This window comes from Schistocerca nitens, chromosome 1, assembly GCF_023898315.1.
Source record: "Schistocerca nitens isolate TAMUIC-IGC-003100 chromosome 1, iqSchNite1.1, whole genome shotgun sequence".
Taxonomy (NCBI): Eukaryota; Metazoa; Arthropoda; class Insecta; order Orthoptera; family Acrididae; genus Schistocerca; species Schistocerca nitens.
Window position 1 is genome coordinate 773,036,968 of NC_064614.1, and position 13,861 is coordinate 773,050,828.

The 13,861-nt window shown below is 44.9% G+C and overlaps 1 non-coding gene across 1 annotated transcript; it reads left to right on the plus strand.

The window, feature by feature from the left end:
* The first annotated feature begins 12,575 nt into the window (after positions 1 to 12,575).
* On the plus strand, positions 12,576 to 12,650 carry Trnas-uga (transfer RNA serine (anticodon UGA)). The gene has a single exon. It is a non-coding gene; the product is annotated as a tRNA-Ser (tRNA).
* Positions 12,651 to 13,861: the final 1,211 nt, after the last annotated feature.

The window sequence follows — 13,861 nt, forward strand, 5'->3', positions numbered from 1 at the left end:
CTCTGCTCTGGGACATCATAAGACGACAACTGCAGCGTCATCCGCAAACAGCATTAACCGTCCCTTATTGACCGATCAAATACAGCAGGTACGGAATTCCATCCCACAAACTAGGATCCAGCACCTGTAAAGCACAATGAGTGCGCTTTGCATGCATGCATTCAAATTAATATACAAGCATTTCACATTTGCAATGGCTTACCTCGCGCTTGCATTAACTTGTGATCTTGACATGGCAATCAATGAAGTTGTTGTTGTTGTTGTGGTCTTCAGTCCTGAGACTGGTTTGATACAGCTCTCCATGCTACTCTATCCTGTGCAAGCTTCTTCATCTCCCAGTACCTACTGCAGCCTACATCCTTCTGAATCTGCTTAGTGTATTCATCTCTTGGTCTCCCTCTACGATTTTTACCCTCCACGCTGCCCTCCAGTAATAAATTGGTGATCCCTTGATGCCTCAGAACATGTCCTAACAACCGATCCCTTCTTCTAATCAAGGTGTGCCACAAACTCCTCTTCTCCCCAATCCTATTCAACACCTCCTCATTAGTTATGTGATCTACCCATCTCATCTTCAGCATTCTTCTGTAGCACCACATATCGAAAGCTTCTATTCTCTTCTTGTCTAAACTATTTATCGTCCATGTTTCACTTCCAAACATGGCTACACTCCATACAAATACTTTCAGAAACGACTTCCTGACACTTAAATCAATACTCAATGTTAACAAATTTCTCTTCTTCAGAAACGCTTTCCTTGCCATTGCCAGTCTACATTTTATATCCTCTCTACTTCGACCATCACCAGTTATTTTGCTCCCCAAATAGCAAAACTCCTTTACTACTTTAAGTGTCTCATTTCCTAATCTAATTCCCTCAGCATCACCTGACTTAATTCGAGCACATTCCATTATCCTCGTTTTGCTTTTGTTGATGTTCATCTTACACCCTCTTTTCAAGACACTGTCCATCCGTTCAACTGCTCTTCCAAGTCCTTTGCTGTCTCTGACAGAATTACAATGTCATCGGCGAACCTCAAAGTTTTTATTTCTTCTCCATGGATTTTAATACCTACTCTGAACTTTTCTTTTGTTTCCTTTACTGCTTGCTCAATATACAGATTGAATAGCATCGGGGAGAGGCTACAACCCTGTCTCAATTCTTTTCCCAACCACTGCTTCCCTTTCATGCCCCTCGACTCTTATAACTGCCATCTGGTTTCTGAACAAATTGTAAATAGCCTTTCGCTCCATGTATTTTGTCCCTGCCACCTTTAGAATTTGAAAGAGAGTATTCCAATCAACATTGTCAAAAGCTTTCTCTAAGTCTACAAATGCTAGAAACGTAGGTTTGCCTTACCTTAATCTTTCTTGTAAGATAAGTCGTAGGGTCAATATTGCGTCACGTGTTCCAATATTTCTACGGAATCCAAACTGATCTTCCCCGAGGTCGGCTTCTACCAGTTTTTCCATTCGTCTGTAAAGAATTCGCGTTAGCATTTTGCAGCTGTGTCTTATTAAACTGACAGTTCGGTAATTTTCACATCTGTCAACACCTGCTTTCTTTGGGATTGGAATTATTGTATTCTTCTTGAAGTCTGAGGGAATTTCGCCTGTCTCATACATCTTGCTCACGAGATGGTAGAGTTTTGTCAAGACTGGCTCTCCCAAGGCTGTCAGTAGTTCTAATGGAATGTTGTCTACTCCCGGGGCCTTGTTTCGACTTAGCTCTTTCAGTCCTCTGTCAAACTCTTCACGCATTATCATATCTCCCATTTCATCTTCGTCTACCTCCTCTTCCATTTCCATAATATTGTCCTCAAGAACATCGCCCCTATATAGAACCTCTGTATACTCCTTCCATCTTTCTGCTTTCCCTTCTTTGCTTAGAACTGGGTTTCCATGTGTGCTCTTGATATTCATGCAAGTGGTTCTCTTTTCTCCAAAGGTCTCTTTAATTTTCTTGTAGGCAGTATCTATCTTACCCCTCGTGAGATAAGCCTCTACATCCTTACATTTGTCCTCTAGCCATCCCTGCTTAGCCATTTTGCACTTCTTGTCGATCTCATTTTTGAAACAATGAAGTATGTTACCTAATAAAAAGTATTCCGAAATTTCATTACTCGTTAATTACTTTCTGATGTTACAATTTTTTCCCAGTGTACATTTCTTCCTCTTACGCATACCTCGCGGAAAGACCATGAAGGTAAAATTACAGTTTCTGGCTCTCACAGAGGCTTACCAACAATCATTCTTTCTATGAATCATCCGCACACGATCAAGAAGGAGGGGAAGTTGCAGTGCCACACACTGTGGCCTCTCTCACAAATCGTCAGGTAGTTTTCGGAATGTACAATGAAGAGCCAAAGAAAGTGGTACACTTGCCTAATATCGTGTAGGGCCACCGCGAACACGGAGAACTGCAGCAACACGACGTGACATGGACTAGACTAATGTCTGAAACGGTGCTGGAGGGAGTTGACACAATGAATCCTGCAGGGCTGTCCATAAATCCGTAAGAGTACGAGGGGGTGGAGATCTCTTCTGAACAGCAAGTTGCGAGGCACCCCAGATATGCTCAATAACGTTCATGTCTGGGGAGTTTGGTGACCAGTGGAAGTGTTTAAACTCAGAAGAATATTTCTGGAGCCACTCTGTAGCAATTCCGGACGTGTGGGGTGTCGCATTTTCCTCCTCGAATTGCCCAAGTCCGTCGGAACCCAAAATGAACCTAAATGGATGCTGGTGGTCAGACAGGATGCGTACGTACGTGCCACCTGTCGGAGTCGTATCTACACGTATCAGGGATCCCACATCACTCCAACTGCACATGCCCCACACCGTTACAGAGCCTCCACCAGCTTGAACAGTCCCCTGAGGACATATAGGGTCCATGGATTAATGAGGTTGTCTCCATACCCGTACACGTCCATTCGCTCGATGCAGTTTGAAACGAGACTAGTCCGACCAGGCAACATGTTTCCAGTCATCAACAGTCCAATGTCGATTTTGAAGGCCCCAGCCGAGGCGTAAAGCTTTGTGTCGTGCAGTCATCAAGGGTACAAGAGTGGGCCTTCGGCTCTGAGCCCATACCGACGATGTTTCGTTGACACTTGCTCATGGTCCAGCATTTAAATTACAGCAATTTGCGGAAGGGATATACTTCTGTCACGCTGAACAATTCTCTTCAGTCGTCGTTGGTCCCGTTCTTGCAGGATCTTTTCCCGGCCGCAGCGATGTCGGAGATTCCTGGTATTCGCTGTACACTCGTGAAATGGTCGTACTGAAAAATCCCCAGTTCATCGCTACCTCGGAGACGATGTATCCACTGCTCGTGCGCCAGCTATAACACTAAGTTCAAACTCGCTTTAAATCTTGATAACCTGCCATTGTTGCAACAGTAACCGATCTAACGACTGCGCCAGACACTTGCCTTATATAGGCATTGCCGACTGCAGTACCACATTCTGCCTGTTTACAAAAAAAATGGTTCAAATGGCTCTGAGCACTATAGGACTCAACTTCTGAGGTCATCAGTCCCCTAGAACTTAGAACTACTTAAACCTAACTAACCTAAGAACATCACACACATCCATGCCCGAGGCAGGATTCGAATCTGCGACCGTAGCGGTCTCGCGGTTCCAGACTGTAGCGCCTAGAACCGCACGGCCCCTGTTTACACAACTCTGTATTTGAATACTCATGGCTATACGAGTTTCTTTCGCACTTCATTGTAGATGTAGACGTAAATTATGTAGTTCATCAATTCCACTTTACTTTTAAAATTTCTCTTAGCACATGGAGAAATACACCTTAATAATGTATATTAATTTCATACATAAGGTATGGAGGGAGTCAGTGCTTGTCTGTGGCCTCATGGCATGCAGAGTTGGAATTGGAACTCTGCATTTGAGTGAAGTAATGTTAGATGACATGACGTATTGATACACTAAAGTTAAATGTTCGCGGTTTAGAATAGTCTGTGCTTGGATTGGAAATATGAAGTACCCTTCGCTAGTCACCATATACTTCATATAAAAGCTATCTAATGAAGCCGCTTTCAGACAGGTGGGAAAAAATAACGGCAGAATCAATTAATAAATGCGCCTTAAGAGTAATTGTGTAGAAAAACCAAACATATTTACTATAGCAATAGTAGTGGAACCAAGTTCATTCTGAGACAGCCTGCATTATTTCCAGATTACCCACCCTCCCTATCCTCCCTCCTCCCACACTTCCCTCTAGGCCAATGGCCTTTCAGATAGAATGGAGGGCAGTTCTCCTATTGGCTGGGGTAGTAGGACGGCCTGCACGGTTATGAGATTTTTGGGGCCCTAATCACTGTAATTTATTACCTCCTTATCTTATTTATAATAATTTATGTTTGCCAGTGGTTTTTAAGATACTTTTACTTATCATTTTAATTTGTTATCCTTATTGCTGATGATTATTACCCAATTCGCATAATTTATGGCACAAGACGGCTGCGACTATGACGTCGCTCTCAAACATGCCTTCCTCCGTGAACTGTTATACGAATCCACCCCTCTGATGTCATAGTGGATATAGCCCAGTGTAAAATAGTCGGAAATTTAAAAAGATCTCTATCTCTTTGTGGGATGCTGCCTTCAATCATGGAGGCAAAAACAATGCAGTGCATGGACAGGGTGCAGGTTGGAGGTCGGGAGATAAGATAGGCTTGGTGTTGACGTTGTCTGGGAGTTGCACATGCGTGGCAGCCAAAGCACTGATGAGGACAATATGCTACAGCAGGGGGTTGGCGATAGTAGAGAGCCAGGACCAGTGCTGGGTAGCTCCCACGTCCACTGATGCAGGAACTGGCATGGGCACAGCACAATTGCATAACAAAAGCCTCATCCGAAAATTTTCCCATAAAGGTGACTCAAATCAAACAGAAGTCTAAAAATAAACCATGCATTACACAAGGAATAAAGGCATCATGCGGGACAAAACGGAAACTGTATCTACTATCTAGGAACAGCTCTGGTGTTAGTATCGCATGGCAGTTCAAAGAATACAGCAAAATATTTAAGCAAAAAATCCAGAATTCTAAGTAGTTTTATTGTGAGAAAAAGATAATTACATCAGGCAACAAAATAAAAACCATACAGGTGGACACAGAGAGGTTGGGCTAGAAATCAGAGTAGCACAAAACTCTAAAAATAAATGAGACATTGGTAACAAGTGCATGTAGTGTTGAAAACCTCTTAAACAAGTATTTTGTTTCTGTTACTGAGAGCTTGAGGTTATCAGGTTCAGTAAACACTGCAATGGAATATCTGAGACAAGTTTCTACAAGTAACTTCATTAAATTGGAAATGACACTCACTTCTCCCAGAGAAGTAGGATTCATCATAAAATCCTTAAAATCAAAGTATTCTAGGGGTTATGATAACACACCCATGAAGTTAACCAAAGAGTGTTCATGTGAATTGAGTTCTATCTTAATTTATTTGTGCAATGAATCTTATATCAGCAGAACATTTCCAGACTGGTTAAAATATGCTGAAGTTAAACCTTTTTACCAGAAGAAGGAGAGAGAGATATCATTATACTATCGACCGATTTCACTTTTGCCAAATTTTTCAAAACTATTTGAAAAGGTTGTGTTCAAGGGTGTTTCTAAGCATCTGATTGCAAATAATATATAGTCCAAGTCACATTTTTGGTTCCTTAAGGGATCCGATGTAGAGAAGGCTATGTACACATACAGTGAGAATTTACTTGGTTCATTAGATTACAAATTACTGCCATTTTCTGCTACCTGTCAGTACCCTTTGACTGCGTGAATCACAACATTCTCTTAAGTAAATTAGAATATTACGACGTCATTGGTACTGTGCAAAATAATTTAAGTGTTATCTGACTAATAGGAAACAAAGGATGTCATTGCAAAATGTCTGTGTAGTAAGCAATCAGTCTTCATGTGTTTGGAAATTAATTACATGTGGTGATACTCAATGTTCCATCTTGGGTCCATTGTTTTTTTTCTCTGTACATTTTTGATCTCTTGTGTGTTACATTCCCAGCTGCTAAGTTTGTTTTGTTTGCAAATGACAAAAACACTGCAAGAAACTTAAAGTCAAATAAAGATTTAGAAATGGCTGCTAATCAAATTTTCGCTGACATTAATGAATGGCTTAAAGCTAATTCACTGACATTAAACTTTGAAAAAACCTACTACATGCAGTACAGAACCTATAAGAGTTTTCCTTCCAGCAAGTGTATAACATATGAAGATATGCAGATAGAAGAGATTGACAGTGTTAAACTTCTGGTATTACAATACGATAGCAAATTCAGTTGGGAAGAACATACCACAGAAATGCTGAAGAGAATAAACAAATCTGTATTTGAAATGCAAATGTTGACAGATACAGGAGATATAAATGTAAAAAAGTTGATATAAATGTAAAAAAGTTTGCTTGTTTTCATTCTATTATGTCATATGGGATCATATTCTGGGGTAACTCTTCAAACCGAACGAAAGTTTTTAGAGTGCAAAAGCATATAATAAGAAAGAGCTATCTACATAAACACCTAAAATCACTTGCTTGGGTCCAAAAAGAGGCCCAACATTCAGAAACAAACATTTTCAATAAATTATCAGCAACCATTAAAAACATGGTTTCAGATAAAGCACAGTTTAAACAGAGATTGAAAGACTTTTTGGTAGGCAACTCCTTCTATTCTGTAGATGAATATCTTAACAGGGACTATTGAACCAACTTAAGTAAAAATATTTGATAGATTCCAGTTTTGACAGCTCTTGTTCACTACAATCGAGACAAGATACTTGTATGTGATAAATTCATTAAACGCAAATAATTATCCAGAATGAGATTTTCACTCTGCAGCGGAGTGTGCGCTGATATGAAACTTCCTGGCAGATTAAAACTGTGTGCCCGACCGAGACTCGAACTCGGGACCTTTGCCTTTCGCGGGCAAGTGCTCTACCAACTTTTCTTTTTTTTTTTTTTTTTTTTTTTTTTTTTTTTTTTTTTTTTGTTTGTTTGTGTGTAACAATAACAAACATAAACTGCTTCTAGCACTTTTTCTTTAAATATATAAGACGATGACTTTATAAAATAAAATTTTTCTGGGAAACGTAAATAAGTGGACTTTTTTTTACATAATAGTGAAAGAAATAAAATAAAATATCCTGCTTCGGTCAGTACAAAACAATAACGTTCTACGTTCCTCTTTTAGACGCGTACCTCGCTAATCCCGTCATACCTCGCGTTGGTGTCGGGTACGTCTTCACGTGTGTTTGTGGATCCCCTCCACTGTCCTGGTCCTTTCTTGTTCTGATACTTATAGACAATAATTACATTCTCCTACCCGGGACACCCCAACTGGGTGGGGGATCAAGCAAGGCACTCCCTAAAAAATTTGCGTAATATGATCGATATCTCGGATGTCTCATAAGCTGTGAGTGATGTTCCTGTAGTAAGGCCCAAAAGTCAAGCACATTCTTACTGCCGTCTGGGAAAAGATAACGCACAGTCAAACCTCGAATCCAAGTCACTGCGTTTGTCTTCGTTCGGGGATAATACGTCCTATCTGGGAGAAGTAGCGTGCGTGGTTCTATTGTTTGCGGCCCCACCCGAAGGAGGAAGGCGATCATTTTTTTGACCAAACACCATACGTCCGCCGAAGGACCGCATATCAGGCGATGCTCCTCAGTGTCTATAACATTGCACTGCGGACACAGTGGCTCGTCCGCCATATGAATTGTATGCAACCTGGAACGAGTCACGTATTTCCCATTGACCACCTGATACCACAGTGCGCGCGTTCCCGTATCAAGGTGTGGGTGGTGCACTGTACGCCATACCACTGACCACATAACCGTTGGTTGGCGGCGCTCTACGGCATTGTTCGGCCGTCGTCAAGATGTGATATATATCACGTCCTGGTAGTTGGTAGGTCCATATGTACATAACTGTGTTCCACAAAGAAGGTTCGCATATGGGCAAGCGATGGTGAGATGTGAGCCACCGCTACCGGAGCCGAACGAGAAGATGGAGCGAGTTCGTCTATCAAGCTGCCCGTCAGACTTGTCTGGTGTCGTGTCCACATCTTTATCATCGTGGTTACATAAATAGCCACTGCTCGGTCGCGTACGTGGACTAGTCCAAGACCTCCACGACTACGAGGAAGGGTGAGGGTTTCGTATCCTACCTTAAAAAGCAGACCTGTGCTCACAAAATATCCTAGTGCCGCCAGGATTCGGCGGGCCAACACCACCGGCATAGGAAGAACTTGTGCCAGGTGGGGGATGCGAGAGGCTAGATAAGTGTTGGCAAAGGTGACCCGTTGTATCATATCCAGTGCCCTTAACCTGTGACTTCGGACACTCGCACGAATTGTTTGCAGAAGATGTCTGTAACTCAGTGCCGCCGTGCGTCGAACGTCTGTAGTGAAGATAATTCCTAGGCATTTCATCGTGGTGATCGGCTGTAATGGTGCTACACTTCCTGTCGGGAGTCCTCTCCCGATGTTCATCGCTCCCGAATTTGCCATGTTCAGGCGACTTCCCGTAGCCATACAATACAAATTAATCCAATGCAGGGCCGCTCTTGCCTCGTCGCCTGACCGTGCTAAAAACACTAGGTCATCCGCGTATGTTCGGCATATAAACTTGTTGTGCCTTATCGTCATTCCTTGGAGTCGATTCCGGAGCCCGCAAAGCAGCGGCTCGACAGCGATGGCATACAATATCGTTGACAGCGGGCACCCTTGTCTGACCGATCGTGAGATGGTGATGGGCCCCACCAAGCGTCCGTTGATGAGCACTTTGGATGCGGCTCCGTGGAGTAGTCTCATGACGACGGTGACAAAACTTTCCGGAAACTTCATTTTCGTCATCACGTCCGTGAGATAAGCATGACTCAGCCTGTCAAATGCGCGATCGAAGTCTATCGATACCAATACACCCCGGAGACGACATGTTGAAGCCAGTGCGATAACATCGCGGTAGTCGCTGAGTGCCGTTTGTATACTGCTATCTCCTCCTAGCTGGGTTTGGTCGAGTGAAATCACTTGGCGTATCACGCGTTTAAAGCGTGCTGCAAGTATCCTGGCGTAGATCTTGTAGTCGCAATTAAGAAGGGTCAGTGGCCGGTAGGCCTGTATCCCTGTGCCGCCAGATGGTTTGTGGATGGGGATGATCATTCCTTCGACGAAGGTGGGCGGAAGAGGCACGTTGGGAGACATCAATTCGCAGTACATGGCAGTCCATCGTGGAGTCATGAGATCTTTAAATGTACGATAGAACTCTAACGGAAACCCGTCGGGCCCCGGCGATTTGTGCGACGCTCCCTTATCAATCGCTTCCATTACGTCGTCAACTGTGATTTCACCTGTTAACTCCAGGTTGGCCGACTCGTCGAGACACGCGGAGAGCGTTCGTCGGACCTCATGAAAGGCTGCCTGATCGTGTTCCGCTTCTTCATAGAGATGACCGTAGTGTTCCACGAAAGTGTTGGCAATGTCTTTTTGCGTTGTCATGCGGCGACCATCTGGCAGTACGACCGTCTGTATTAAGGTTCTGCGACTACATTGTTTTTCTCTGATAACGTGATACATCGACGGGGATTCTCCACGGACTCGTTCAAAGGCCCTTGCACGGATTGCGACACCCTCCAGTCGGCGGCGCGTTATGGAAATTATTTGGGCCTGTGCTCGTTTTATACCTGCACGACGCTCCTGTGAAGGTGCTTGTACAGAAAGTTCGCGGAGCATCGTGAAATAAAATTCCGTCGTGTATCGCCGCCACATCATCTGCTCCCTTCCGTATGCAATTAACGCTCGGCGCAATGCAGGCTTAACGCATTCCAGCCACCACTGCAACGTCGTCGGATATGTCGGGAGGCGTCGTTCACACACATGCCAAGTGTCTTCGACTAAGCGTTTGCACTCAGGTTCCCTAAGGTGTGCTGTATTCAGTTTCGAAACACTGCGACTCCTCCACACTTGTTGACGACTCAAGGAGACCGTGCATATATATGCTATGTGATCTGAAAAGGCGACAGGCCACAATTCCGCATCGAGGATCGCAGGTTCGAGACGACGTGTTACGTAGATGCGATCGAGACGACTTGCAGAGTGACTCGTGACGTAGGTGTATCCACGTCTGTCGCCATGTATCTTCTCCCATGTATCAATGAGATTCATGTCCTGTATGAGTTGCCGCAGCTCCGGGCACGAAGTATAACGTGGGTGTTGATCTTTTGGTGCGAACACGCAGTTGAGGTCGCCTCCAAATAAGACATGTTCATACCGACCTAAGAATAGTGTTGCAATCTCCTCTGCATAAAATCGGGATCGGTCGCGCCGTCTGTCTGACCCCGACGGTGCGTAAATGTTAACGACCCGTACTCCCAGCACTGTGAGCGCCAGTCCTCGCGCTGACGGCAGGTACACCACGTCCTCGGCTACTATGCCGCTACGTAGAAGTATCGCTGTTCCGCTGCCGCCGTCGGTAGTCAGTGTAATGTACGTATCGTACTCATAGAGGTCGGGGAAGCTCTCAACACATACTTCCTGCAGCAGAACGATGTCGACGTCTGACGCATGCAACATGTCTCGTAATAATTGCAATTTGACAGGCGTTCTGATCGTATTAATATTAATAGAGGCTGTTCGATATGCCTGCCGCTGTTCCTCAGTGCGTAAAGCGCACATGAACGCTTATGTTAATTTGTGTGCTTCTGCCCAGTGACATGCTGTCTGTGCGTCAGTCTGCATCTTCTGCGCGGTTAACATCCTGTGGACGCAGCACTCGCCATTGCGGGTGCGTCGTCGGTGTGGGGGTCAGTATCGGATTCGTCGGCCCAGTTCCTGTGCTGGAGGTCCAGCTCCCGTCGTGTCTCTCCTGCCGGGCTGACCGAAGGCGGTGGCGGTGCTGCGGTGGGTGGAGGGACTCCTTCCGTCGGCTTTCCGTTCGGTGTGTCTGTATTCAACCCCTGTGTAGCAGATTCGCGTCGTACTGCTGTGTGGGAGGTAGAACCTCCCGTTGCGCATCCGGATGCACTGTATCGACGTTACACCCAAGTCCGTCTGACGTGGACTGCAGTAAGCAAGCATCCGACGGCGCTAGCCGTCGTTTCTTGTGGCGCTTCGGCGATCGTTGTTTGCGCGTGTGCGCCTCCGTATCCGAGTGCGGAAGTGACTCCCGGTGCTCAGGGACGAAAGCAGCTGTCGGCACAACAGCAGGATCAATTTCCATTTACAGGCTGTGGTTAAGCCATGTCTCCGCAATATCCTTTCTTTCAGGAGTGCTAGTTCTGCAAGGTTCGCAGGAGAGCTTCTGTAAAGTTTGGAAGGTAGGAGACGAGGTACTGGCAGAAGTAAAGCTGTGAGTACCGGGCGTGAGTCGTGCTTCGGTAGCTCAGTTGGTAGAGCAATTGCCCGCGAAAGGCAAAGGTCCCGAGTTCGAGTCTCGCTCGGTCACACAGTTTTAATCTGCCAGGAAGTTTCATATCAGCGCACACTCCGCTGCAGAGTGAAAATCCCCCAGGCTGTGGCTAAGCCATGTCTCCGCAATATCCTTTCTTTCGGGAGTGCTAGTTCTGCAAGGTTCGCAGGAGAGCTTCTGTAAAGTTTGGAAGGTAGGAGACGAGGTACTGGCAGAAGTAAAGCTGTGCTTACCGGGCGTGTGTCGTGCTTCGGTAGCTCAGTTGGTAGAGCACTTGCCCGCGAAAGGCAAAGGTCCCGAGTTCGAGTCTCGGTCGGGCACACAGTTTTAATCTGCCAGGAAGTTTCATATCAGCGCACACTCCGCTGCAGAGTGAAAATCTCATTCTGGAAACATCCCCCAGGCTGTGGCTAAGCCATGTCTCCGCAATATCCTTTCTTTCAGGAGTGCTAGTTCTGCAAGGTTCGCAGGAGAGCTTCTGTAAAGTTTGGAAGGTAGGAGACGAGGTACTGGCAGAAGTAAAGCTGTGAGTACCGGGCGTGAGTCGTGCTTCGGTAGCTCAGTTGGTAGAGCACTTGCCCGCGAAAGGCAAAGGTCCCGAGTTCGAGTCTCGGTCGGTCACACAGTTTTAATCTGCCAGGGAGTTTCATATCAGCGCACACTCCGCTGCAGAGTGAAAATCCCCCAGGCTGTGGCTAAGCCATGTCTCCGCAATATCCTTTCTTTCGGGAGTGCTAGTTCTGCAAGGTTCGCAGGAGAGCTTCTGTAAAGTTTGGAAGGTAGGAGACGAGGTACTGGCAGAAGTAAAGCTGTGCTTACCGGGCGTGAGTCGTGCTTCGGTAGCTCAGTTGGTAGAGCACTTGCCCGCGAAAGGCAAAGGTCCCGAGTTCGAGTCTCGGTCGGGCACACAGTTTTAATCTGCCAGGAAGTTTCATATCAGCGCACACTCCGCTGCAGAGTGAAAATCTCATTCTGGAAACATCCCCCAGGCTGTGGCTAAGCCATGTCTCCGCAATATCCTTTCTTTCAGGAGTGCTAGTTCTGCAAGGTTCGCAGGAGAGCTTCTGTAAAGTTTGGAAGGTAGGAGACGAGGTACTGGCAGAAGTAAAGCTGTGAGTACCGGGCGTGAGTCGTGCTTCGGTAGCTCAGTTGGTAGAGCACTTGCCCGTGAAAGGCAAAGGTCCCGAGTTCGAGTCTCGGTCGGGCACACAGTTTTAATCTGCAAATAATTATGTTTCATTCTGACAGAATATAAATTCTGTAAATGCTGGCAGTTCCCATTTACTGTAATGTATTCTTCTATCTTGGCAATCTCCTAAGAAATGATCTGGGAAGTGAGTAATACATTCGGATGTTCTATCTGTTATATGTCACACTTTCTGACGTGTTCCACACCCACAAGAATCGTATCATTTTTGGGTCTATGGAACGAAAACTGATTCTAATCAAATCTAATCTGAACATGGAACCTAGGTTCATCTGTGTACCTTGGTTTAAACATGAACATCAATATATCCACAGCGCAAATGCTATGTAGTAAGTGTGTACTTTGTTCAAAAAAGGTGGCTACACAAATCTTTAAAAGGTGTGATGTGTCACATTGCACCAAATCGTTTCAAAACGTTTTAAGTAAATAGATAATGCAACATACAACTGTTAAACAAGCTATCTCGCTTTTTCTTTAGTTTTATACTTAGCACGGCACTAACGATTTTTGTGTGTGGCCAGTGGAGTTTTTTTAACGTAGTGTCGCTACGTACATGTCTGGAGGGACCCAGAAAAGTTCCTAAATAAACAGACTATGCAAAATGCAGACTCTCTTACTTGGACTTCTTTTTATTTTTCGTCCATTTTACAATGGGCTATGTCTAGTAAAATATCATACAAGTGGATTAGTGCAACAGTTCATGAAGATGACCATGATTGGTACTGACATTATAGTGTCATCCATCTGGTGTAATAAATTATACTAAATAGGTAACGAATATTGGTCATAAGGATAACAAATTACATTGATAAAGAAAAGACTCTTGGAAAATATCTGGAAAACATAAATTATCCTAATAAGAGTAATAAATTATAGCGAGAAGTCTCCCAGCTATCTGGCATCCCTGCAGACTATCAAAAATGGTTCAAATGGCTCTGAGCACTATGGGACTCAACATCTTAGGTCATAAGTCCCCTAGAACTTAGAACAACTTAAACCTAACTAACCTAAGGACATCACACACACCCATGCCCGAGGCAGGATTCGAACCTGCGACCGTAGCAGTCCCGCGGTTCCGGACTGCAGCGCTACTATCCTACTACCCCAACCAAAAGGATAATAGCCCGTTATTTTATACATAAAGCAATTGGACCAAAAGGGACGCCTTGTACCATAAAAACCCTGAGCGGGTTGGAGGGCGCTGTCCATAAT